The sequence below is a fragment of the Triticum urartu genome, chromosome 2A (assembly GCF_056163025.1).
Source record: "Triticum urartu cultivar PI428250 chromosome 2A, HENAU_Tu73, whole genome shotgun sequence".
NCBI classification, from domain to species: Eukaryota; Viridiplantae; Streptophyta; class Magnoliopsida; order Poales; family Poaceae; genus Triticum; species Triticum urartu.
In genome coordinates this window covers 325,773,319-325,799,029 of record NC_141874.1, presented here as the reverse complement: position 1 = coordinate 325,799,029, position 25,711 = coordinate 325,773,319, and positions in this window count along the sequence as shown.

Genomic DNA, 25,711 nt, shown 5'->3' with positions numbered 1-25,711 from the left:
ATGGATAGAACATAACATAAATATCAAAACTCCCTTACTGATCATCCTCAAAAGAGGCACGGATCACTAGGAAACAAGCTGGACATATAGCATCATGAACTAAAATATCCCAGACTTAGTGAAAATCACCAAGTCCCTGAAAACAGATTTCCCGGGTGCCTCACTTTGCAAGCTTGCACAAGTCACCACACACATCCTAAAAATTCATGGGTTGCACCTCTGGAAAGAAGACAAAATGCTTAACAAAACATATGAAGGACTCACAGGCATAGCATGCACACAATAATCATGGCAAAAATGACAAAAGTGCATGATGAACTAACGGATCTGCAATTTAACTCATGAAGCCTCCTACTAACAGCATTTCGGGCACCAATATGAACTCAAATGCAAATGATGCGATGGAATGAAATGATGTACATGTCGAGACGAAGATTTTGATATATTATATGCCCAAAACGGAGCTACGGTTGCGGAGATACAAGCAGTCAAAGAATGCATAAAAATATGAAGATTAGGGTTTCGGGGAGAGGTCAACCCGATCCAGATCCAGATCCAGATCGGCACGCGGATCGAGGAACACCGGGGATCACTGTAGCTGGTCGGAACTTGGCCGCCGGAGACGCGGGAGGAGGCCGGCCGGGGCGGATCCGGTGGTCGCCGGGGCGGTGGCGCCCGGCGCGGTGGCGCGGAGGCCCGCGGGCGGAGGCGGCGGTGGTCCGGCGGCGCTACGGGCGCCGGCCGGCAAGGGCGCGCACGGCGGTGCGGCAGCGGCGATGGCGTCCCGCGGCGGCGCCGGTCGCCGGAGGCGCGGAAGGCGGCGGCGCTCGGGGAAAGGAGGAGGCGCGGGGGCGCGGGCTCGCGGGGGCCGTCCCCGGGCCTGGCGGGCCGCGGCGGCGGTGAAGGCGCGGCTGCCACGTGGTGAGCCCTCAGTGGCTGCGGGCGGCGGCGGCGGTTGTCCGGGCCGGGATGGACATGTCCGTCTCGGCGCGGGGATTTTTAGGGTTTCGGAGGTGGAAGACGATCGGAAAACGGAGGGGACTTTAAATAGGCATAGAGGGAGCTAGGAGAGTCCAAATGAGGTGCGGTTTTCGCCCACGCGATCGTGATCGAACGCTCTAGGACATGGAGTAGAGTTTGGTGGGTTTTTGGGCCAAATTGGAGGGGTGTTGGGCTGCAACACACACGAGGCCTTTTCGGTCCCTCGGTTAACCGTTGAAGTATCAAACGAAGTCCAAATGGTACGAAACTTGACAGGCGGTCTACCGGTAATAAACCAAGGCCGCATGACAAGTCTCAGCCCAATCCGGAAATGTTTGAACCCTACACACGAAAGAAGGCTAGAAATGACCACCGGAGGAGAACGAAGCGCTGGGATGCAAAACGGACAACGGGGAAAATGCTCGAATGGATGAGATGAACATGTATGCAAAAGCAATGCACGTGATGACATGATAAGAGATGCACGAAAAAGAAAAACAACACACGGAGACAAAGACCCGAACCCGAGAAATAAATATAACTTAATGCCGGAAACGGCAAGAGTTGGAGTACAAATAGGGAAAGTCGTATCTGGGGCGTTACAGGCGAGAGGTGGGAGGAGACTAGGTTAGGGTTGGAAATGACCCGAAATTTTGGGGAGGGACCTATTTATAGAGGTAGGAGGGGCTAGGGAACTCCAAATGGAGTGCGGTTTTCGGCCACGCGATCGTGATCGAACGATCTAGATGATGGAGGAGGCTTTGGTGGGTTTTGGGCCAAATTGGAGGGGTGTTGGGCTGCAACACACACGAGGCCTTTTCGGTCCCTCGGTTAACCGTTGGAGTATCAAACGAAGTCCACATGATACGAAACTTGACAGGCGGTCTACTGGTAGTAAACCAAGGCCGCTTGGCAAGTCTCGGTCCAATCCGGAAATGTTTAAACCCCACACACGAAAGAAAGGTAGAAATGACCACCGGAGGAGAATGAAGCGTCGGAATGCAAAACGGACAACGGGGAAAATGCTCGAATGCATGGGATGAACATGTTATGCAAATGCAATGCACATGATGACATGATATGAGATGCATGACAACGACCACAACACATGGAGACAAAACCACGAACCCGAGAAAATAAAATAACTTAACGCCGGAAACGGCAAGAGTTGGTGTACAAATTGGGAAAGTTACATCCGGGGTGTTACAACACTCCACCACTACGAAAGGATCTCGTCCCGAGATCTAGGACTGAAAGAACGCCGGGTACTCAGAATGGAGGTGATCCTCGCGTTCCCAGGTAGCTTCACGGTCGGAATGGTGTGACCACTTGACTTTAAGAAATTTGATTGACTTATTGCGAGTCTTGCGTTCAGTCTCTTCAAGAATAGCAACTGGGTGCTCACGATAAGAGAGATCTTCTTGGAGCTCAATGTCCTCGAAGTTGACGGTGCGGTCAGGAGTCTTGAAGCACTTTCGAAGCTGAGAGACATGGAACACGTCATGAACATTTGCAAAGTTTGAAGGAAGCTCGAGTTGATAGGCGAGGTCGCCTCTCTTGCTGACAATCTTGAAAGGTCCCATGTATCTAGGGGCAAGCTTCCTTTTGATACCGAAGCGACGAGTACCTTTCATAGGAGAGACACGAAGGTAAACATGATCTCCGATCTCGAAAGCCAAATCACGGTGCTTACTATCATAGTAGCTCTTCTGACGGTATTGGGCTGCTTTGAGGTTATCTCGAATGACTTTGCACATCTACTCTGCCTCTGTGATTAAGTCATTTCCGAGAAGCTGACGTTCACCGGTTTTGGACCAGTTGAGAGGGGTACGGCACTTCCTGCCATACAGAATTTCAAATGGGGCCTTGCCCGAACTTGCTTGAAAACTGTTGTTGTAGGAGAATTCAGCATAAGGAAGACAATCCTCCCACTTCATGCCGAAGGAGATCACACAAGCCCTGAGCATATCTTCAAGAATCTGGTTGACACGCTCGACTTGACCGCTAGTTTGAGGATGGAAAGTTGTGCTGAAGCGGATGTTGGTGCCCATGGCCTTCTGAAAAGAATCCCAAAACTTTGAGGTAAAGATGCTGCCACGGTCTGAAGAGATCACTTGAGGAACACCGTGCAAAGAGACAATCCGAGAGGTATAGAGTTCCGCCAATTGAGCTGCAGTGATTGACTCTTTGATAGGCAGAAAGTGAGCCACTTTAGTGAGTTTGTCGATGACAACGAATATAGCATCATTGCCACACTTGGACTTTGGAAACACAGTCACAAAGTCCATTTCAATGTGGTCAAACTTCCATTCTGGAATGGCAAGAGGTTGGAGGAGACCAGCTGGCCTTTGGTGTTCTGCCTTCACTCTTCTGCAGACATCACATTTATTCACGAATTGAGCAATCTCGCGCTTCATTCGAGTCCACCAATAAGCCTGCTTAAGGTCCTGATACATCTTCATGCTCCCAGGGTGGATGGAGAGGAGAGAATTGTGAGCCTCATTCATGATCACTTTATAGAGGTCACCTTTGGGTACAACAATACGATCCTCGAAGAAGAGAGTATCCTTGTCATCAAGGCGGTAGCACTTGTACTTGGGTTGACTCTTGGCAATCCCAATCTTCACCTTTTTCACCATAGCATCAAGAAGCTGGGCTTGGCGAATCTGATCTTCCAAGGTAGGGGAGACTTGAAGGTTGGCGAGGAAACCTTGAGGAACAACTTGCAGATTAAGTTTGCGGAAAGCTTCACAAAGCTCGGGTTGATAAGGCTTGAGAATCAGACTGTTGCGATACGCTTTCCTGCTCAATGCGTTAGCAATCACATTGGCCTTGCCTGGAGTATACTCAATACTCGGATTATACTCTTGAATCATTTCGACCCATCGAGTTTTCCTGAGGTTTAGATTAGGCTGAGTGAAGATGTACTTGAGACTCTTGTGATCAGTGAAAATGTCCACTTTTCTTCCCAATAAGAGATGTCTCCAAGTCAAAAGAGCATGCACAACTGCCGCCAACTCGAGATCATGAGTGGGGTAGTTCTTCTCATTAGGCTTCAACTGGTGAGAGGTATAAGCAACAACTTTCTTCTCTTGCAACAATACTGCGCCAAGACCTTGGAGAGAGACATCACAAAAGACCTCGTACGGCTTGGATTCATCAGGCGGAGTCAGAACTGGAGCAGTGATCAATTTCTCTTTCAAAGTGTTGAAAGCAATGTCACACTCCGGAGACCAAACGTACTTGACGTGCTTCTGGAGAAGATTAGAGAGAGGCTTCGCGATCTTAGAAAAGTTTTCAATGAATCTTCGACAATAGCTTGCGAGACCGAGGAAGCTACGGAGTTGCTTCACGTTCTGAGGAGGTTCCCAATTCACAATTGCAGACACCTTCTCAGGATTCACGGCAATGCCCTTGGCAGAGATGATATGACCAAGATAAAGACCTCATCGAGCCAAAATTCACAATTGGAGAACTTGGCGTAGAACTGGTGTTCCCTCAGCTTATCGAGTACCAAACGCAAGTGCTTGGCATGATCTTCCTTGTTCTTCGAGAAAACCAGAATGTCGTCGAGATAGACCAAAACAAAGTCATTGGTGTAGGCGTTGAAGATGAAGTTCATCATGCGAGAGAAAGTCGGAGGAGCGTTGACAAGGCCAAAAGACATGACAGTGTATTCATATGAACCATAGCTTGTTCTGAAAGCCGTCTTGGGAATATCTTGCTCACGGATACGAATCTGATGATAACCCATACGGAGATCAAGCTTGGAGAATACTTGGGCACCTTTGAGTTGTTCGAACAGCTCGTTGATGTTGGGAAGTGGGTATTTGTTCTTGATGGTATTCTTGTTCAATGGACGGTAATCAACACAAAGTCGGTCCGTTCCATCCTTCTTCTTCACAAAAAGAACACCACAACCCCACGGAGAAGAACTAGGCCGGATGAGACCCATTTTCTCTTGAATGTCAAGTTGCTTCTTCAGCTCCTTCAACTCTTCAGGTCCGAGCTTGTAAGGACACTTGCACACAGGTTCCGTACCGGGCTCAAGATCAATGACGAATTCAACTGGCCGGTGCAGAGGCATTCCTGGAAGCTCTTCTGGAAAGACGTCTTGATATTCGCAAACGACTGGAATTTGCGAGATAGCATCCAGTTCACCCTTCTCATTGAGAGAAAACAGACGGATAGTATCATCATGAGCGGCAAACACAATTACATCCTCAGACGAATGAGACAATTGAATCTGCCTGGCTGCACAATCAGGCTGAGCCTTGTGCTTAGAAAGCCAATCCATTCCAAGAATAAGATCAATATCCGAGTTACCAAGAACCATTGGGGAAGAAAGGAACTTGTAGTCGCCCAATGTGATAGTAACATCTGGCACCTCCAGACTTGCACTCAAACGTTTGCCAGGAGAAACGATATCCATTTGTTTACCCAAATGAGAAGAAACAAACTCATGCTTGGTAAAAAAATGGCTTTGACATGAAACAATGCGATGCACCAATGTCAAAAAGAACTTTTGCAGGAATATCATTAACAGGAAGGTTACCCATGATGACATCTGACGAGTCCTCTGCCTGAGCTGCATCCAGCAAGTTGACCTTGGCGTGCTTGGGGTTATGCTTGACCATAGCTGTACTTGCCGATCTGACAGGAGGAGGAGGAGGAAGACGCCTCTGATTGAGACATTTGTTGGCATAGTGACCCTTCTGTTGGCACTTGTTGCACGTGACCTCTGAAAGCGGACGGTGATACGGAGCACTCGATCTTGGAGCTTGAGACGAAGTCTTGTTCTGAAAACCAGGGTTGGGTGGGTGGGAAGATCCACTGCCACCTTTGCTCTTCTGCTGATACGGCTGACGAAACAGAGGAGGAGGAAGCCAATACTTCTGCTGCTTGGCCACTTGAGTAGAGGAAGAAGGAGTAACATCTCTGACTCGCTTCTTAGAAGCATCACATCTCAGTTGAGCAGCCTCTTGCTTCAATGCCATGTTGTAGAACTCATCGTACCTCAAGTGCTCAAAGAGGACAAGAGCTAGCTGAATTTCTTCTCTGAGACCATCCCTGAACTGGTATATCATGCTCTTCTCATCAGGCACGTCCTACTTCGCAAAGCGGGCGAGCTTCTGAAACAACTTGTTGTAGTCATAGACAGACAAAGAGCCTTGCTTCAGGTTGCGGAATTCCTCACGCTTGCTTTCAACCACGCTCTGAGGGATATGATGAGCTCTGAAATCTTGACGGAATTCATCCCAGGTAATAACACGTCCACCTCTGGAGTCCTTGTATTGCTAGAACCATTCTGCCGCTTGATCTTTGAGTTGGAAGGAAGCGAACTTAACAAAGTCCTCAGGCCTGACGTTACTGCACTCGAAATGCTTGCACAGATCCACAAGCCAATCGTCAGCATCGGTTGCCTCAACACAATTGCTGAAAGTCTTTGGCTCGTTAGCAAGGAACTGGTTGAGTGTAGCAAAGTGATTCTGATTGTTGCCTTGATTCCCTTGGTTGCCTTGATTGCGCTCTTGGAGAATTTGCATGATCAACTATGTGTTTGCATTGGTTGCAGCCATCATAGCTTGCCATGCCTCCGGAGGAGGGGGAGGTGGTGGCGGATCAGGATTCGAAGTCGTGCGCGTTGGAGGAGCCATCCTGAAGAGGTTGACATCCATTAGCACATTGATAGACAAATATTGAAGCTGAATCCAACAGAATGAAAATTGCAACATATAGTCTTCACATTCGAACAAAACGAATGAATGCATTCCTCTTGAAATGGTCACATATCCATAAATTGAGAAGCCACTTAGAATTAAGGTAGAGAAATAAATCAACAAGGTACGGATGAAGAACGAATAATCGGTAAGAAATCCCAATCTCAAACCAATATCCATGGAAGAAGAACTAGAGCTACAAGAATTCCCACATATGAAACTCCCGAGCCTTTCCGGTTATGCAATCAGGTGTTGGGGATACAGGGGAAGCATAATATCTCACCCAAATCTAGCAAATCCTGTATCCATCCTTCAACACATAACCAAGAAAAACTTCAGAAACCATCTACCTCAACCTTCGAAAAGCATCTGTTATACAAGTTATGGCGATACTCCCGAACTCCCGCCCCAGTACTGGGTGGCGTCGAGGTTATCTCACCAACAAACTGCATAAAAAAGATTTTCGATGTCGGCGTACTAAACTCAGGTATTCCAGAACTGAAACGATAAAATTATGACGACAACACCTCAGAGCTCAACTCCCCGGGACACTTCCACAAAACCCCTGACAGGAGGCACCAAGACAATGTTCTCATCATAAAACCATCGGAACGATTCCAAGATACCCGCGTGATCCTAAAATTTTTTTTAGTGAAATTTGAGAAGAGAAGAGTCAAAACTCTACGTCAGGATGCCTTACCAGAGCGATGAGGAGACTGGGAAGTAAAAAGAATTCCTAAACTCTCCGATATATAATTCCTAAATGACTCAAAACATTTTTCTAGACACAACTCAGCCGCTAAAAACGATCAAGCAATGGGGCTCCTAAGGTCGGGGAAGGCTATGATTACCAACGTGTAACACCCTCGATGCGACTATATCTCCCACGTGTTGAGGCACGACTTAGAGGCATAATCGCATTGAAGGCATATGTCGCAAGTTAGGCAATCTTCACAACATCCCATGTAATATGATAATAGAAGGGGAGATAACATAGTTGGCTTACAATCGCCACGTCAACCAAGTACATAAATAACATTACATCATCCAAACACTCATGGCCTGACTACGGCGCCAAAATAAAAGATAACCCAACATGCGACACGGTCCCGATCACCCCCAACTGGGCACCACTACTGATCATCAGGAAAGGAAACGTAGTAACGTTGAGAGTCTTCGACGAACTCCCACTTGAGCTCAAGCGCGTCACCTGGAGCGGAAACATCAGGCCCTGCATCTGGGGTAATAGTAATCTGTGAGCCACAGGGACTCAGCAATCTCGCACCATCGCGATCAAGACTATTTAAGCTTATAGGTAAGGCAAGGTAAATATATGTGGAGCTGCAGCAAGCGACTAGCAAAATATGGTGGCTAACTTATTCGCAAAACAGAGCGAGAAGAGGAGGCAAAGCGCGAGCGAGAAACTAGAGGGCAACCTGCGCAAACATTACTCCAACACCGTGTCCACTTCCCGGACTCCGCCGAGAAGAGGCCATCACGGTAACACCCTCAGTTGATTCATTTTAGTTAAGTTAAGGTTCAAGTTATCTACAACCGGACATTAACAAATTTCCATCTGCCCATAACCGCGGGAACGGCTTTCGAAAGTTCAAATCCCTACAGGGGAGTCCCAACTTAGCCCATGACAAGCTCTCACGGTCAATGAAGGAATAGACCTCCTCCCGAGACGTTCCGATCAGACTCGGTACCTCGGTTCTTCAAGACACTTCGACAGGTTAAAACAAGACCAGCAACACCGCCCGAATGTGCCGACAAATCCCGATAGGAGCTGCACATATCTCGTTCTCAGGGCACACTCAGATAGGTCAAGCTACGAGTAAAACCAACCCTTGAGTTTCCCCGAGGTGGCCCCGCAGGCTGCCTGGTTCAGACCAACACTCAAAGGAGCACTGGCCCCGGGGGGGCGGGTAAAATAAGATGACCCTCGGGCTCCGGAAACCCAAGGGAAAAAGAGGCTAGGTGGCAAATGGTAAAACCAAGGTTGGACATTGCTAGAAAAGCTTTAATCAAGGCGAACTATCAAGGGGTTCCCATTATAACCCAACCACGTAAGGAACGCAAAAATCCGGGAACATAACACCGATATGACGGAAACTAGGGCGGCAAGAGTGGAACAAAACACTAGGCGAGAGGCCGAGCCTTCCACCCTTTACCAAGTATATAGATGCATTAAGATAACATGGCAATATAATGATATCCCAACAAGTAAATAAATGTTCCAACAAGGAACGGCCTCCAAACTTCACCTGCAACTAGCAACGCTATCAGAGGGGGCTGAGCAAAGCGGTAACATAGCCAATCAACGGTTTGCTAGGACATGGAGGGTTAGAGGTTTGACATGGAAATTAGCGAACTCGTCTCCCGGCTCTACCCAAACAAGACAAACAAGCAACAAGGACACAAATCAACCACGTGCAACTCAAACAACATGATGCAAAGATGGTATGCTATGCGGGATGCGATGCGGGATGCATATGCAAGATTTGACAATGAATGCATGAACCTGGCCTCAACTTGGGAATCCAAGTGTGCCACTGGAAAGATGAGATGAAATCGCTTGAAAACGATATAAAGAACGCCGGAATCGGAGTTATGGTTTGGAAATGGCAAGCAATTCAAATGTGACACCGGTCTGCGATTTACAGCAAGTAGCCATCTAAATGCAACGAAATGAACATGTTACAGCATTCAAACATGGCATAAAAATATATGGCAGGGATGCATTCATGATTCTTAACAAAAGTCTAGCACTGAGCTATGGCCAATTCATCCATTAACAGGTTCAAACAAGCATGGCAAAAATGCATATGGCAAACAGATCTCAGACTTAGTGAAATTAACACTTGTCTGGAATTTCAGATCAGGTAGTGCTCTTCGGAGCAACAAAACTACTTGCTACAGGACCTGAACATGACAAAGTAAAGCATGGCATAGAGCTACTCAAAGAGCTTAACAAAAGTCCCTTAGTGACCTTGAGCCAAAAGGGATCATAAAATACAATTGCAAGCATGTGAACATGGCAAAAACATAATCAGATCACAGACTTAGTGAAAACTGGAGCATGCTGAAACATATCTCAAAAAGGCATGTTTACGAGCTCGATGCACTCACTACGGAGCAAGTCATGACAAGATAAGCATACACCCATCAAGAATACCCAAAATGCAAGCTAGACATGGCAAGAACAATAACATAGCATGCACGGATCAACTACAACATCATCGGCAAAATTGCAAACAAGTTGACAATCTGCCCAGATTCACAAAGTAGCAAAAGTAGAACTCGATTGACTCAAGCTAGGGTGCTCCATAATTGCAAACAAAGACATGGATGGATAGAGCACTACAATATTAACAAAACATTCTTACTGATCATCCTCAAAATAGGCACGGATCACTAGGAAACAACAAGAACATATGGCAATATGAGATAAACAGCTCAAGGACTTAGTGGAATTGCTAAGTCCCTGAAAACAGAATTACCAAGTGCCTCACTTGGCAAGCTTGTGCTAGTCACCACACACATCACAAAAATACATGGGTTGCACCTCTGGAAAGATGACAAAGCCCTTAACAAAACATATGTAGAGCTCATGGGCATATCATGCACACAATAATCATGGCAAAAATGACAAATGTCTAAATGGAGTAGCAGATCTGACAATTATCTCAAGTAGCCCTCTTCTAACAGCATTTCGGGCATCAAGATGAACTTAAATTTAAATGATGCAATGGAATGAAATGATGTACTCTCTAAGATGAACATTTTGATATGCTATATGCCAAAAACGGAGTTACGGATGCAAAGTTACGGCACGATGAATAGGAGCACATGGATCTGCGATTTCGAGGACTTAGAAGAAAAACCACCTCGCGGAATTAGGGTTTACTGTAGACGTCCAGATCTGGATCGCGGCGCGCTCTACGAGGATGGCCGGACTCTCACCGGAGTCACAAGGAGAGCTCGCCAGAGGGGGGATCCGGCGACGAGGGGCGCGTCGGAGAGGGGGCCAGGGAGGCGCGGCCGGGCGCAGGACCAGAGGGGGCGGCGAGGGGCGTGGGCCCGGGGCGGCGATGGTGGCCGCGGTCGCCGGCGAACTGCGGCAGCGGGGCGGCAAGGCTCCGGCGGGAAGCGGTCGGCGGCGCTCGGGCGGCTGAGGACGGGCGGCGGAGGAGATGAGCCGGGCTCAGGCGGCGCGACTTGGGCCTCGGGGGCCCTCCACGGGCTCTGCGGGGCAGCGAAGTGGGCGCGCGGCTCGGCGAGTCGGCGGCTGACACGTGGCGGTGGCGAGTGGTGGCGGACACGTCCGGCCCGAATCGGACGTGTCCGGCGGCGAGAGGTGGGAGGAGACTAGGTTAGGGTTGGAAATGACCTGAAATTTCGGGGAGGGACCTATTTATAGAGGTAGGACGGGCTAGGGAGCTCCAAATGGAGTGCGGTTTTCGGCCACGCGATCGTGATGGAACGATCTAGATGATGGAGAAAGTTTAGGTGGGTTTTGGGCCAAATTTGAGGGGTGTTGGGCTGCAACACACATGAGGCCTTTTCGGTCCCTCGGTTAACCGTTGGAGTATCAAACGAAGTCCAAATGATACGAAACTTGACAGGCGGTCTACCGGTAGTAAACCAAGGCCGCTTGGCAAGTCTCGGTCCAATCCGGAAATGTTTAAACCCCACACACGAAAGAAAGGTAGAAATGACCACCGGAGGAGAATGAAGCATCGGAATGCAAAACGGACAACGGGGAAAATGCTCGAATGCATGGGATGAACATGTTATGCAAATGCAATGCACATGATGACATGATATGAGATGCATGACAACGACCACAACACACGGAGACAAAAACCCGAACCCGAGAAAATAAAATAACTTAACGCCGGAAATGGCAAGAGTTGGAGTACAAATTGGGAAAGTTACATCCGGGGTGTTACACCTCACTAGGATCGCCGTGGCACGGTGAGCGCACATGCCTTGAGTCTCGATGGCAGCGCATACGTGTTCGTGGCCTGCGCATCGTACACATGGATTGTGTCCGCGCTGGAGGGTGCGCACGAGGAGATGAGATGATATCAGTTTGGCACAATATAATCCTCAGTTCAGACTTCGAGCTCCAGCTTGACTGGAAAATGGGACGCAAGAAACGGCCTCATTAGCATCTCGGCACGGCGGTGGTTTCCCTGCCTCATTAGCATCAAGCATGGGGTATGGTGTTCCATTTACGTATTCATATTTCAGTGTAATTAGCATCCGTGTTCTTAATTCTTATTTCTCCATTTACAAATAGTTTTAGGGAATAACTAAATGCTACTAATTTTGAAACAAATAAAATTATTTGAACTAAGACCAAGTGTAGCTTGATTCTCTTTTTAGTTTCTAACAGAACAAGGAATTGGTTTTCTATCTAAAAGCCGAATAATCAGACTTATAGAACCATCCACAACATAGAAATAATAACCATACATTTATAACCTGGGGAAAATAACCATTCATTTAGTTTTGTACTTCTATCACTTTACTCACTCACAATTTATTTTAGCCGTAAACAAGTTTTCTAGGTTTCTAACTGAGCTGGCATGGTGCTTCTTTATATAATGTTTTCTACTTATAAAGAAGGGGATTGCTTAGGTCCTTTCAGTCGTTGTCGGGGATATACCCCGCGGTGTAACCCGGCCAAACTTGGCGACTCACTAATGACCCGCCCTGAGTTGGCGACTCACGAAGTGACCCACCTGGATCTCTCCACTCATTGATGACCCGGCTGAGCCTGGTCACTTATTGATAACCCGGCAGGCGGGTCAGAGGAGCGACAAGACCCGGTGGCCCAGAAGGCAGCTCATGGGAAGGCCGACTTATGTTCTTGTGGGCCGACTTAAGATGAAAGCATAAGGAATATTCTCATACAAAGGAAGCAAGACTAGGACTCTACTTGTAATAGAGTAATCCTAATCCTACTAGGACTAGTCATGTAACCTGCCCCTTCAACTTATATAAGGAGGGGCAGGGCACCCCAAGAGGGACAGGTTTTCACAAGTTAGGTTTAGATAGACAAGTCTATAGCTCTTGAGATAGAGCACCCTTGTAACCATGATCATCATCATCAATATCAATGCAGCGGGATGTAGGCTTTTACCTCCACCGTGAGGGGCCGAACCTGGGTAAAACCTCGCGTCTCTCGATTCCGACTAACCCCTTCAATCTAGTACATAGATGCGTTGGCCTCACGACTAAGTCCGGACACTAAGGACATCTGCCGTGACAATTCCATGATAGTTGGCGCCCACCGTGGGGCATGCGCATGGTGGTGTTGAGTTCTTGGATGGATTTCTCTCTCGCAATTATTCCGATAAAGAAGAGCTTGTTTGAAAGGATCTACCTTGGAAGTTAGGGTTTTGTTGTAGGCACCGCCGCACACGTCTGTGGCGATCCATCCAAGGACGAATCGATATCTGCTACGGTCGAGACCGTCATTTTCTCCGGAAACCTATTTCGCCAGCGCTGATACAGGGAGGCATGAGCCCCAAGTTGTTCTTCGACGAGATCAAGACCAAATTATTTCCGGCCATGTACGTCTACTTGGAAATCCATTGCTGTCAATTCCGAGGTTGGAGGACCGGTGAGTGTCCGTTGCGGCATAAAAAAGGAAAAAGGGGGAAGACCATGACCCGGAAAAGGATGTGGACATGGGTACGGTTTCGACCCTATCCAGAGTCGCCCACTCCTCTTCTTCCTACGGCAGCTCGGTCACAAGCCGGCCTTGGCGGCCGCCGCTGTCCGCCTTCGACACCTCCGTCTCCGCCCACCTTAGCAGTAGCGAGGCTGAGCCGCCGCCTGCCGGGACCCGCCTGTACTGCCGCCTCCCTCTCCTTGGCCCTTCCTGCGCTCCGCCGCGCCTGGCTCCGCGTCGCCGCTGCTCCGGGCCAGGTTCTGCCTCGCACGCACTGCACTGCATCACGATTCATCGCATCCGTGTCGTTTCAGCCGACTTGGCGCGTTTTGCTCCGCTTGTTAGCAACCCCATCGCCACCGGGCTGGCGTGTACCTCAGCACTGCCTGCTAGCTCGCGCGCACACCCTCTTCACTAGCATCTCCGCTGGAGAATCGCCCCGCACTTTGAGCCGCCAAGGCTACTGTTTCAAGCTGCGACGCCAAGTCACCGTCGTTGTTGCGCTTTTGCCTCTGCCTCGCGAGTCGCAGCCTCCGCCGCCGGTTATTTTTGTCATTGTGCCTCCTGTTAGAATAAATCCGAGGCATATCGTCCATCATCCGAGGACCATTGTTGTGTTTGTGTCGAATATTTTGTACTAGTTGGGTTACGCTTGGATTTGGTGTTGTAGTGTGGGTAGGATACTTGTAGTGTCGGAGTCGGACACGTTGTACCCTTGGCCTCTTATATATGAGGAGGCACCCCACGTTGTAACCTCATGACGACTAGATAGCGACAGGTTCGCAAGGGGGTACTGGCGGCTTGTGCCGGTGTCCGGGTGGCCGGTGTTGCGGCATATCGTCGATCATCCGAGGACCAAGCAATCACACGAGCACGACACCGAGATTTGTTAACGAGATTCGGTGAACTCGCCTACTCCCCGGGGCAATGACTACGGGCGCTCCTTCCCGGGATACCGCAACACCGGCCACCCGGACACCGGCACAAGCCGCCAGTACCCCCTTGCGAACCTGTCGCTATCTAGTCGTCATGAGGTTACAACGTGGGGTGCCTCCTCATATATAAGAGGCCAAGGGTACAACGTGTCCGACTCCGACACTACAAGTATCCTACCCACACTACAACACCAAGTCCAAGCGTAAGCCAACCAGTACAAAATATTCGACACAAACACAACAAACTCCACCTTGGCGAATATTCTCCACCACCTTGAATTTGTCCATGTGTAAAACTTCCATGTACTCCAGACTTGTGTTGTCTTCTTCGTAGCTTACTGAGAGCTACTCAACGAGTCTGCCCCAGACCCGCCGCCGCCGTGGAACCCCGCTGCTACTCCCGCAACTCCACTCTTCGTGACTCCACCTGCAATAGTGCTCCCTTGCAACTTGTAAAGATGCGAAGCCGTCCTCGCTCCAATCATCATGGTCACCTCATCTTCCATGATTCTCATGGTCTTCTTATCCCGATCACAACGGAATACCATACCACCGTCATGAAGAACACCAAGCGAAATTAGATTCCTCTTTAGTCCCGGCACATGCCTGACTCCCCGAAGCATCCGCTCAACTCCGTCAAACATCTTGATTTTGATGTCACCTACTTCAGCAACACGATAACCTGTGTCATCGCCCACATAGGCTAAACCAAATTCACCAGACTTGTACGAAGAGAACCACTCCCTGTTGGGTGTCGCATGAAAAGAGCAAGCTGAATCCAACATCCACGCTTCACTTTTGGTTGACCGTCTGTCTGATACTATGAGAACATCACTACTGATGTCTGAGTCATCACCATGAGTTGCCTTATTAGCACTGGCCCCACCATTGAGTTCTGGACAGTCCTTTCTCATATGTCCCCACTGCTTACACTTGTGACACTGTATATTCTTTTTCTTTTTCTTGTTCTTCCCAGCCTCATATCCCTTCCGCCACTGCTCACCCTTGACTAGCAAACCTTCACCATGAGAGACTTCCACCGCGTTCTTCTTTCTCATATCATAAGATAGCAATGCCGCAGTAATATCCTCATTCTTGACAGTCTCCTTGCCGTGTGTCAAAGTAGTGATCAAATGGTCATAGGATGATGGCAACGAACAAAGAAGCAGAATTTCCCTATCCTCGTCGTCAACCGTCACACCCAAGCGTGCTAGATCCGTCACGACTTGATTAAAGGCGTTCATATACTCCACAAGATCTGAACCCTCCTGCATCCTCATCCCATACAACTTTTGCTTCAAATACACCTTGGTCGTCGCAGTCTTGGACATAAACTGACTTTCCAGCTTCTCACAGATATTCTTCGGCGAATTCTCATCCATCACATGATAAATAATCTGGTCCGACAGACACAACCGTATAGTCCCGGCTGCTTTCAATTGTAATTCCTCCCAGTCATCCGCCTCCATCTTAGCTGGCTTGGCTTCCTGCAACAACGCCTTCAAGCATCCCTATTGTGCCAACAAATCTTTCACCCTTGTCTACCATAACCCAAAGCTTCCAGTTCCGTTGAACTTCTCCACCTCAAACTTGGTACCCGATGGCGCCATAGTTCTTTGTACGGCTGACTCTGTGAAAAATAACCAAGCAGTCTTCGCGTGATCCCCAAGTACACGAACTCCGCGTACTACTAGCAAACGAACCAGTTGGTTTCGTGAAAGTGCTCCTTGCACAACTCCAACGCTGGCTTATTGCTTTACCTAGCCTGTGCTTTCTGATGTACTGCTATGCATCAATGGATTTGTTTCTGGCCGATCTGATCTGTTGCTCTCGTCGTACGGTGACCCAGCCCAGGCTGCTCCTTTTATTAGCGCCTCATAAGTCTCCGCCTAGATGACGAGTTCCACCAGGACTCGGTCCTGCTTTTTTTTCCAAAACAAACTCGGTTTGAGCAGCGCCTCCACGTACTCGTACGTACGCCCGCTCGCCTGTGTTACAACCCAAGCTAGCCATGCTCCAGGCGCCTGCCACCTGCCGTGCACGCGCTCCCCTGACGGGCTACACGCGTTGCCGCACACAGCGCCTCGTGCTCATGCCGCCGCTATTACGCGAGCCAGCCGCTGACTGCCATCACTGCTGAGAAGATCCTGAGTTCCCATTGATTTTCACGCCTCCCGTCAACGCCGATCTCTTCCGAGCTTTGATGCTCGTGATCGCTCGACTGTAGCTTGAATCAAACTGATCTCTCTCCTCTCGGCTTTTCCTCCACATCAACACGCAACGACCTTCGTAACCTTGCTCATAATACCACTTGTTAGAATAAATCCAAGGCATATCGTCGATCATCCGAGGACCAAGCAATCACACAAGCACGACACCGAAATTTGTTAACGAGGTTCGGCGAACTCGCCTACTCCCCGGGGCAATGACTACGGGCGCTCCTTTCCGAGATACCGCAACACCGGTCACCCGGACACCGGCACAAGCCGCCAGTACCCCCTTGCGAACCTGTCGCTATCTAGTCGTCATAAGGTTACAACGTGGGGTGCCTCCTCATATATAAGAGGCCAAGGGTACAATGTGTCTGACTCCGACACTACAAGTATCCTACCCACACTACAACACCAAGTCCAAGCGTAACCCAACTAGTACACAAACACAACACCTCCGAGCTCCTCGACCCGCTGGAGCTGCTCCTTTGAGCCGCCACTTTGTCTACACTACGACGGCGAGTCATGCATCACCGCGGCCTTGAGCCGCCGTCGCTTGCAAGTCGCTCGTCTCTAGGCCACCGCGGATTCGCCGTGCCTCGCCAGCATGCCGTCGCCATCGAGTCTTGCCTTGCCAAGGGTCCCCTCAGCCGCAGGCCACAGCTACTGCGACCTTGCCGAGCCGCGGGCGGTCTCGCTCCTCTGTCACAAGTCGCCGCCAATGACGTTGGGTCAACAGCGTGCCTCAAGTCGCCACGCTATTACCCGCCCGTAGGATTGTTTCTACAGATTCTATACAATGCTTGATCCGATTGAAACCGTACATGGTTAAGGAGATACTTTACAACAAGTATTCAGCTGTTGCTGTTGCGTTTAAGGTTGGAGATCTAGCTACAAGCATTGGTCCGATTACAAGGCGCACGACAAAGCACAAGGCATTTGATGTTGGAGATGCAGCTACTGTCGTTGGTGTTCACGACTTGTGTCAGACAGACTGACCAGCCCCGCGGTCGCCATGCCTTGAGGGTTGTGCAGTTTCAGACTAGTCAATCCATAGCAGCATCCCTTCCTTGCTTCCAACAATGTCATCCAACCTACAAATCCTCAACCTGAGTAAAACGATCAATAATATTGGAAAGGGTGACATGAAAGTAGAGCGAACGCTACAGTTTGGTAGCACTTGCTCTGATTCCCAAGATTTTACATGAAAAATTACGGAGGCAACTCACACATGCTCAAAAGGAGTAGCAGCTCACGCATGCGGTTGAAAATACAAATGAGCCTTTAATTTCTAGGCGGTCTTGTTTTCACCCAGAGATGTTCACAGAGGCAGTTGAGATAGCGCAAACTCGAGGGTAATAGAGAAGCTGCCAGCTGCCTTAGTCCTCGAGGGGATAAAAGAAAATATCATTTGCGTGCATATAAGGATCAAATGAAATTCAACAACTATACTGAAAAGTTATCTACGAACTTTACTTACGGGTCATCGGTCGTACGGACAAATCAGATGAAATCCATCTAAATCTATTTTTGACACATATTGTTTTTATCAAAGAACAATTAAATTGGTTTGTATATTTTTTATATGCAGGACAATTATTTCAAAATCGCGTTGTATCGCGGATGATTGTCCTTGTCGTGCCGCTCAATAGAAGCGCCTAAGTTGCCGCTCTTGTGGACCATTCTATATCAGCACATCAGGGTCACACCCACTCATGCAAGTTGTCCAATGGACGTGTGCAAACCGCCGCCATATGGTTCGATCTATATTATCAGCCGCCGTCGGCACCGTCTGCATGAGCAGTTTACTGAGTGCAAGCAAGTCACTGCTCGGGTAGCCCGGTTTTTTCTTCCAACAATTTGGAGGCAAATTATCATATATTATTGTACGATCGAAAGTATGTCTAGAGGGGGAGTGATTAGACTACTTGACCAAATAAAAATCTAGCCTTTTCCCAATTTTAGTTCTTGGTAGATTTTAGCAACTTTGGACAAGTCAAGCAATCTTAACACAATTCAAGCAAGCATGCAAAGATTATATGAGTAGCGGAAAGTAAAGCATGCAACTTGCAAGAATGTAAAGGGAAGGGTTTGGAGGATTCAAACGCAATTGGAGACACATATGTTTTTCTCGTGGTTCCGATAGGTGGTGCTATCGTACATCCACGTTGATGGAGACTTCAACCCACGAAGGGTAACGGTTGCGCGAGTCCACGGAGGGCTCCACCCACAAAGGGTCCATGAAGAAGAAACCTTGTCTATCCCACCATGGCCATCGCCCACGAAGGACTTGCCCCACTAGCGGTAGATCTTCACGAAGTAGGCGATCTCCTTGCCCTTACAAACTCCTTGGTTCAACTCCACAATCTTGTCGGTGGCTCCCAAGTGACACCTAGCCAATCTAGGAGACACCACTCTCCAAGAAGTAACAAATGGTGTGTTGATGATGAACTCCTTGCTCTTGTGCTTCAAATGATAGTCTCCCCAACACTCAACTCTCTCTCACAGGATTTGGATTTGGTGGAACTCTCTCTCACTGGATTTGGATTTGGTGGAAAGAAGATTTGAGTGGAAAACAACTTGGGGAAGGCTAGAGATCAAGATTCATATGATAGGAATGGAATATCTTGGTCTCAACACAAGTGTAGATGGTTCTCTCTCAGAAAAAGTAAGTTGAAAGTGTAGGTTTGTTCTGATGGCTCTCTCCACGAATGAAGAGGTGGTGGAGGGGTATATATAGCCTCCACACAAAATGTAACCGTTACACATAACTTCCCAAACTCGGTGGGACCGAATGGTTAAACTTGGTCGGACCGATTCAACAAAGCTAGTGACCGTTAGGGTTTTCGGTGGGACCGACATGCAACTCTGTAGGACTGCTATGATTAGGGTTAGGGCATAACGTAATCTTGGTGAGACCGATTACGCAAACTCAGTGGGACCGATTTTGGTAATAAGCTAACCAGAGAATTGGTCAGGTAAACTCGGTGGGACCGATCGCTCATTTCGGTGAGACCAAAACGTTATGAAGGGAAAACTAAGAGTTTACATTGCAATCTCGGTGGGACCGATCGCACATCTCGGTGAGGCAAAAATGTTACGAAGGGAAACAGAGAGATTACAACCCCACCTCGGTGAGTCCGAGATCCCTATCGGTGAGACCGATTTGCCTAGGGTTTCTGGCAGTGGCTATGACATTTGAAACTCGGTGGCGCCGGATAGAAAGAATCGGTGGGGCCGAGTTTGATTTTTGGTTTAGGTCATATGTGGATGTGAGAAAGTAGTTGAGGGTTTTGGAGCATATCACTAAGCATTTTGAGCAAGAACCTCATTAAGCAACACCTCATCCCTCCTTGATAGTATTGGCTTTTCCTATAGACTCAATGTGATCTTGGATCACTAAAATGGAAAATGTAGAGTCTTGAGCTTTGAGCTTGAGCCAATCCTTTGTCCTTAGCATTTTGAGGGGTCCACTTTTCTCATCCATGCTATGCCAATCACTGAGCTTTCTTGAGATATTAATCTTGAAATAGCACTAGCTCAATGAGCTATATGTTGTTAGGAATTACCAAAACCATCTAGGGATAGTTGCACTTTCAATCTCCCCCTTTTTGGTAATTGATGACAACATATAGATCAAAGCTTCGACAAATGATAATAAGAGTGAAAAACATTGTCGCTTTGAGAAGTATGTGAAAAGCAAGAGCTCCCCCTAAATTTGTGCATAGTTTAAGATTTGCTTTGGACTGCAAATGCACAAAGAATTAGGATCATGGGTTACTCTTGCATGTCACATACATCTTGGTGGAGCGCTCAAAATGATAATAATTAAAATACATGCACTCGTCACCAACCAAAGTGAGTGATCATATGGAATATAAAAGGATAATGTTATCCAACATGCATAAAGGTAGCTTATGATCAAACACATGATCATCCAAGTATCACACAAGCATAAAGTATAAAGTATCTCAACCAAGCAAATAAACAAAATTCAACCACCAAGGAGAAACGCAAGAAAGAACAAAAGCAACACTCTCTCTCGAAGCCTATGATCTATACATTTTCTCCCCCTTTGGCAACAAGTTACCAAAAAGTTCATAAAAATGCATAGTGCTAAATCTTCTCTCGGGCTTGGTCTTCAGGTGGTGATGTAGACAGAACTCCAAGGACGAAGGCGTCAGTCGATGTAGATGGAGCTGGTGGAGTAGGTGCTGGAGCTGGTGGCACTGAAGCTGTAGATGGTGCAGATGAAGTTGCTCTGGTGTCTGTGACAGGCATAGCAGCAGACCTCTGACCTCTGGGCACTCTAGAAAAAGCATCAGTGGTAGACTTGCCCTTCTTCTCATGCACTTCATCCTGAAGTTGCTCAATGACTGATTGGATCTCAGTGACCTTCACATCTAAGTCATAGAACTTCTGCTCCACGATCCTCTCCAAGCTCTCCTGGTTTTGAGTCAGGGTAGCCAATCCCTTCTCAATCCTCAGAGTGGAGGCAATCAAGTAGCCAACCTGATCTTGCTTGCTCTTCAGAAGATACTGAGATGCCTCTTCAGTGGTTGGCATCTTTGCAGCCTTTTCAGCCCCTGCCTTCTCCTTCTTGGCTTGTGCGTGCAGAGAAGATGGTTCATTCTCATCCATCACCACGGTGTTGTCCTCAAAGTCTGGGTAGATGGGCAGGTTCTCCTTGTCTAGCAGATATGTGCTAGTGCCCATCTTGGAGTTGATTAGCTCCTGGATCTGTGGGGCATACCCACAACTCCTCTTCTGATCTGCAGTTGTCCTGTTTATGGTTTCCACAATTAGGCTCATGACCTTAAACTTCTGTGGAGCTTCAAAAATGTGTAGCAAGTTTATGGAGTGACCTCTGATCATCTTGTGATCACCTGACTTTGGCAAAAGAGTGTGCCTGAGGATCCAGTTGATTGTTGGCAAGCCTGACAGAAGGTAATGTACTGATCCAAACTTGTGTGCCTCAAGAGCAGCATCTGGGATCTCTTTGTACATGTGTGCCATAGTGTTGTGATCCTTCTTATTCTTGGCATAGACATCCAAGTCATCTTCTTGTTCTTCTGGGGCATTGATCAACTGAGCCCATTCCGCAACTGTTGACTAGTACCTAGTGCCTTCAGACATCTAGACAATCCTTCCATCTGGGTAGAAATGAGCTGTGGAGTAGAACTGCATGATGAGCTCATCATTCCACTTTGTGAGCTTCTGAGCCACAAACTCATCGACTCCACACGCCTTGAACTGTCATATACACCAGGGAAGTGATCCTCATTTTCCTCAATGAATGTCCAATCGACCCATCTCATGTCACACACTATTGTCTTCTTGTCAAGCAACACTGTCTCATAGAAGTCCTGCTGTTCCTTGGTATGGAACCTGTAGTCCACAGTAGTTCTTCTCCTGGTGGCATATGGATCAGACTCTCTCCATAGCCTCAATCCTGAATCCTTCCTTATCTTCATGTTCTCAGCTACTGGATGAGCATCATTGTGGTCTGGAATTTTTGGCTTCAACTTCCTCAAGACATGTGACTCATCATCTTCTTCTTCCATTGCAGCTTCAGGCACTGGGGCCTTGTTCTTCTCCTCAGCAGGGATGTTCCTGGTGCTCCTCTTTGGTTTTGGCTTTGGAGCTAGAGCAGCAGTCTTAGGAGCAGTCTTAGGCTTACATGGAATAGCCCCTGCCCTTATAGCATCTCCCATAAGCTTTTGAGCTTTGGGTGCTGGTGCTGCATTCTCTTCCTCTTCCTTTTCTTCAGAGTCTTTCATTATTGAAGATCTCCCAAGCACTCTGGTAGTGGTCTTCTTGACCCTCTCTTTCCTTTTCTTTTCTTCCACAACCTGCTCTTTGGGTGCAGATCCCAAAGTTTCTTGAGTGGATGTTCTGGCTTTTGACATGGGAGCTCTCTTGGCAGGAACCTTTTGCTTCATCCCTGGCTTAGTGGCAGCAGCTGTGCCATATTCCTTTTTCAGGACTTTCCTCTTTGAGATGGCCTCTTCCTCAGCAGCCACATAGTCCTCATCCTCTGAATCTGAGGTTTTCTTCTTTCTGGCCCTTGTGGCAGCCTTAGGCAAGTTGCTGCGTGTGCTCCTGCTTCCATCATCTGAGCTACTGGAGGGACTAGTGCCCTCACTCATGTTCACTTGCTCCTCAGACTTGTTCTGACTGTCACTCTGATCTGACATGATGCAAACACTGACAGCAGACCCTGTGAATGGATTATAGATGAGGTAGAGTGGATGAGCATCACAAAATGCAGAGGTTTTTGCAAAAGAATGAATCAAAAACTTAGTTTTAGTTTTCCACAGAAAGCATTTCGGATCTACCAATTTGAAATCTCGGTGATACCGAAGCAGCTGTTGGAACCTAAACTAGTGAAGTCGATCAGACCGAGTCACAATTCGGTGGCACCGAGACTGCTAGGGTTTCACAAAGACTCGAACTCGGTCACACCGATTTGCAATTCTCGGTCAGACCGAGAATCACATGTGCAATGGCCTGAGCCAAATCAGTGGAACCGATTTCAACAACTCGGTCGGTCCGAGATGGTTTCGATAGAAACCTAACCCTAAATTTTCAATCCTCATCTAAACTACAGAGTGTTTACATTGGATAGAGTGATCTCAATCATGGCAAGATACATGGCAAAACAATGTGCTGGGGAATCGGAGTGAGAACAACACAAAGATCAAGTCCATACCCTAGTTCGACGATGGACTTGCTACAGCGGCAACGGCGGAGACGATCTCGTTGACGGCGGCGGAGACCAGTGACTGGAGGCGGCTGGCGACGAGGAGGATGATCCAGAGACCCAGGGAGGCAGAGCAGGCTGAGCGCGGGCGAAGAGGTTCGGAAAGTTTTCCAAATTTTGGCCCGTGGGTATAAATAGCCTGACCCTGTCGGTGTGACCGAGTGGAACAACTCGGTGGCACCGAGATGCATTACTGCAAGTAGTTACTGCAACTCGGTGTGACCGAAAAGTTCAAATCGGTTGCACCGAGATTAAAAACCTAGATCAACTTAGTGATCCTGGTATGATTGAAATGGATGAATCGGTCAGACCGAAACGCATAAAGAAGTTTTGGAAGTTTAAGTCTATGACGAATCGGGGACTCCGAGTGCTCGTCACACAGAGTGGTTCGAATCTGACTTGATCAAACTTTGTGATGCAGCATGAATAGAGTTGGAGACGAGAAGAGCATAGATAGCTAGAGAAGGTTCTTAGGCATTCTTGTCCATCCACTTGGCAAGAGAAAAAGAAACCAACCAATAAAAACAACAAGTGGATGTCCTCGAATGAGTAAATTATGCAACCAACATGCTCACACAATAAAATGACAAATGAAATATGTGGCAAAGCATGCACAAACAATTCTAGCATCTATCAAGAAATTGGCGATGACTAGGTCATCTATATATGAGTATATTGAGTTAGGAGTCAAATGAGAACATTTGATCATAGGTCATACTCATCGTTTAAGCACAAGTGGGGTTACCACTTTTACATAAAGCGTTGTTGTGTTCACACCATTAGAGTTGCTTTAGCTCAATTCTTAGAGTAAAGCTCCCCCAAGATGTGAGATCCCCCCTAAGAGGGATGAACTAACCTTGGGTTTTGTCGATGATGACTTCATGTAGGTGCTGAAGATGTGGATGCTCTAAGTTGATGTAGATCATTCGGAGCTATCCTTTGGAGTGAGTTGCACTTTCAATACCTACACGGGTTAGTCCCACAAGGAACAAACAAGGATATCCATAGACATAGAGTGATGCACACACAAGATGATGTCTATGAGAGCATTAGGTTACCTTGTCCCTTGTCTTACCAACAAGAGGGTTTGTGACTCCTTGAACTAGTGCAAGATGTGGAAGTTGATTGCACTTTTTCTTGCCAAAATGATAAGAGTGAAGTATGTTGGCGGAGTCACCCTCAAGAACTCTCTAGTTCTTCTTCTTCGGGATCCACATCATCTTGATGGGAATCCTCGGAGTTGTAGTCGTACTTGATGAAGTGGAACTTGATGTAGTCTTGGGAACCCACTTGACCAAGGCCTTAGGAGCTTCTTCAAATGCATCAATTTCCTCTTGAAGCTTGTCGTTGCCTTTTTCCTTGTGGTCTTGTGGTGGAAGATCATCTTGAGCTTGTGTCCCTTTGAAATAAGTAGGATCATACTTCTCTTGTTGAGGAACAAACTTCGTCTAGGGTATTGATCTTCTTCCCACTCAACTCCATTGGCATTGAACTTTCATTCAAAACCAATACCTTGGTTCTTCCGGTGCCTTCCTTGCTTGCGTACAATTCCCTCGAATTTCTTACTCCCAGAAAGGCTCTTGTAAACACCTTTGTCTATGATTCCCTTCAATAAGCTATTTTCTTGCTCAAGTGTAACTTGGCTAAGAGAATCATTAGTGGAATCAAGAGAACTACTAGAAGCAACAATATTGGATTTAGCATGATTATTGTTACTACTAGAGGAAGAATCCTTCTTGTTCTTGTTACTAGACTTGACTTGAGGCATGTAAGTGGATAAGAGTAAAGGCTTGGCAATGTAAGAATAACTTTTCTTGCGAAGATCATCATTGATTGCCTTTAAGAACTCATGCTCTTGCTCAAGATTGAGCTTCTCAAAACGTAATTTCTCATGAGTCCTTAAAAGTTCTTGATGATCTCCTAAGATGGTTTCATGAGCTAACTTAAGAGTATTTAGTTCTTTAGTTAGAAACTCAATCTTCTCCTTATCATTGTCATTTGGTTTATCTTGATTAGCATGATTAATTGATGTTTCATCATAGTATTCATCGCTAGAGTTGTCAACAAGTAAATCATCATCACCTAACAAGTCATCTTCATCACTATTGAAATCAACATACTCGGGGTGTGATACCTTTGGACCTTTGGCCATGAAGCATCTTCCAATTCGTTCATTTGGTGAATGAAATATGTCGTAGGAGTTGGTTGACACAAGTGCTAGACCGGCAACACCTTCATCTTGAGTATATTCGGAGTCGGAGTGATAGCTTCGCTCGGAGTGATTGTTGGAGTCGGAGCCGGATACCCATTCACCAACATGAGCTTGATGTCTTCGTTTTGTGTAGCTCCTTGATGACTTGTCCTTCCTTTCCGAATCCTTGCTTCTCCGGGATGTTCTTCGTTCGTAACGATCA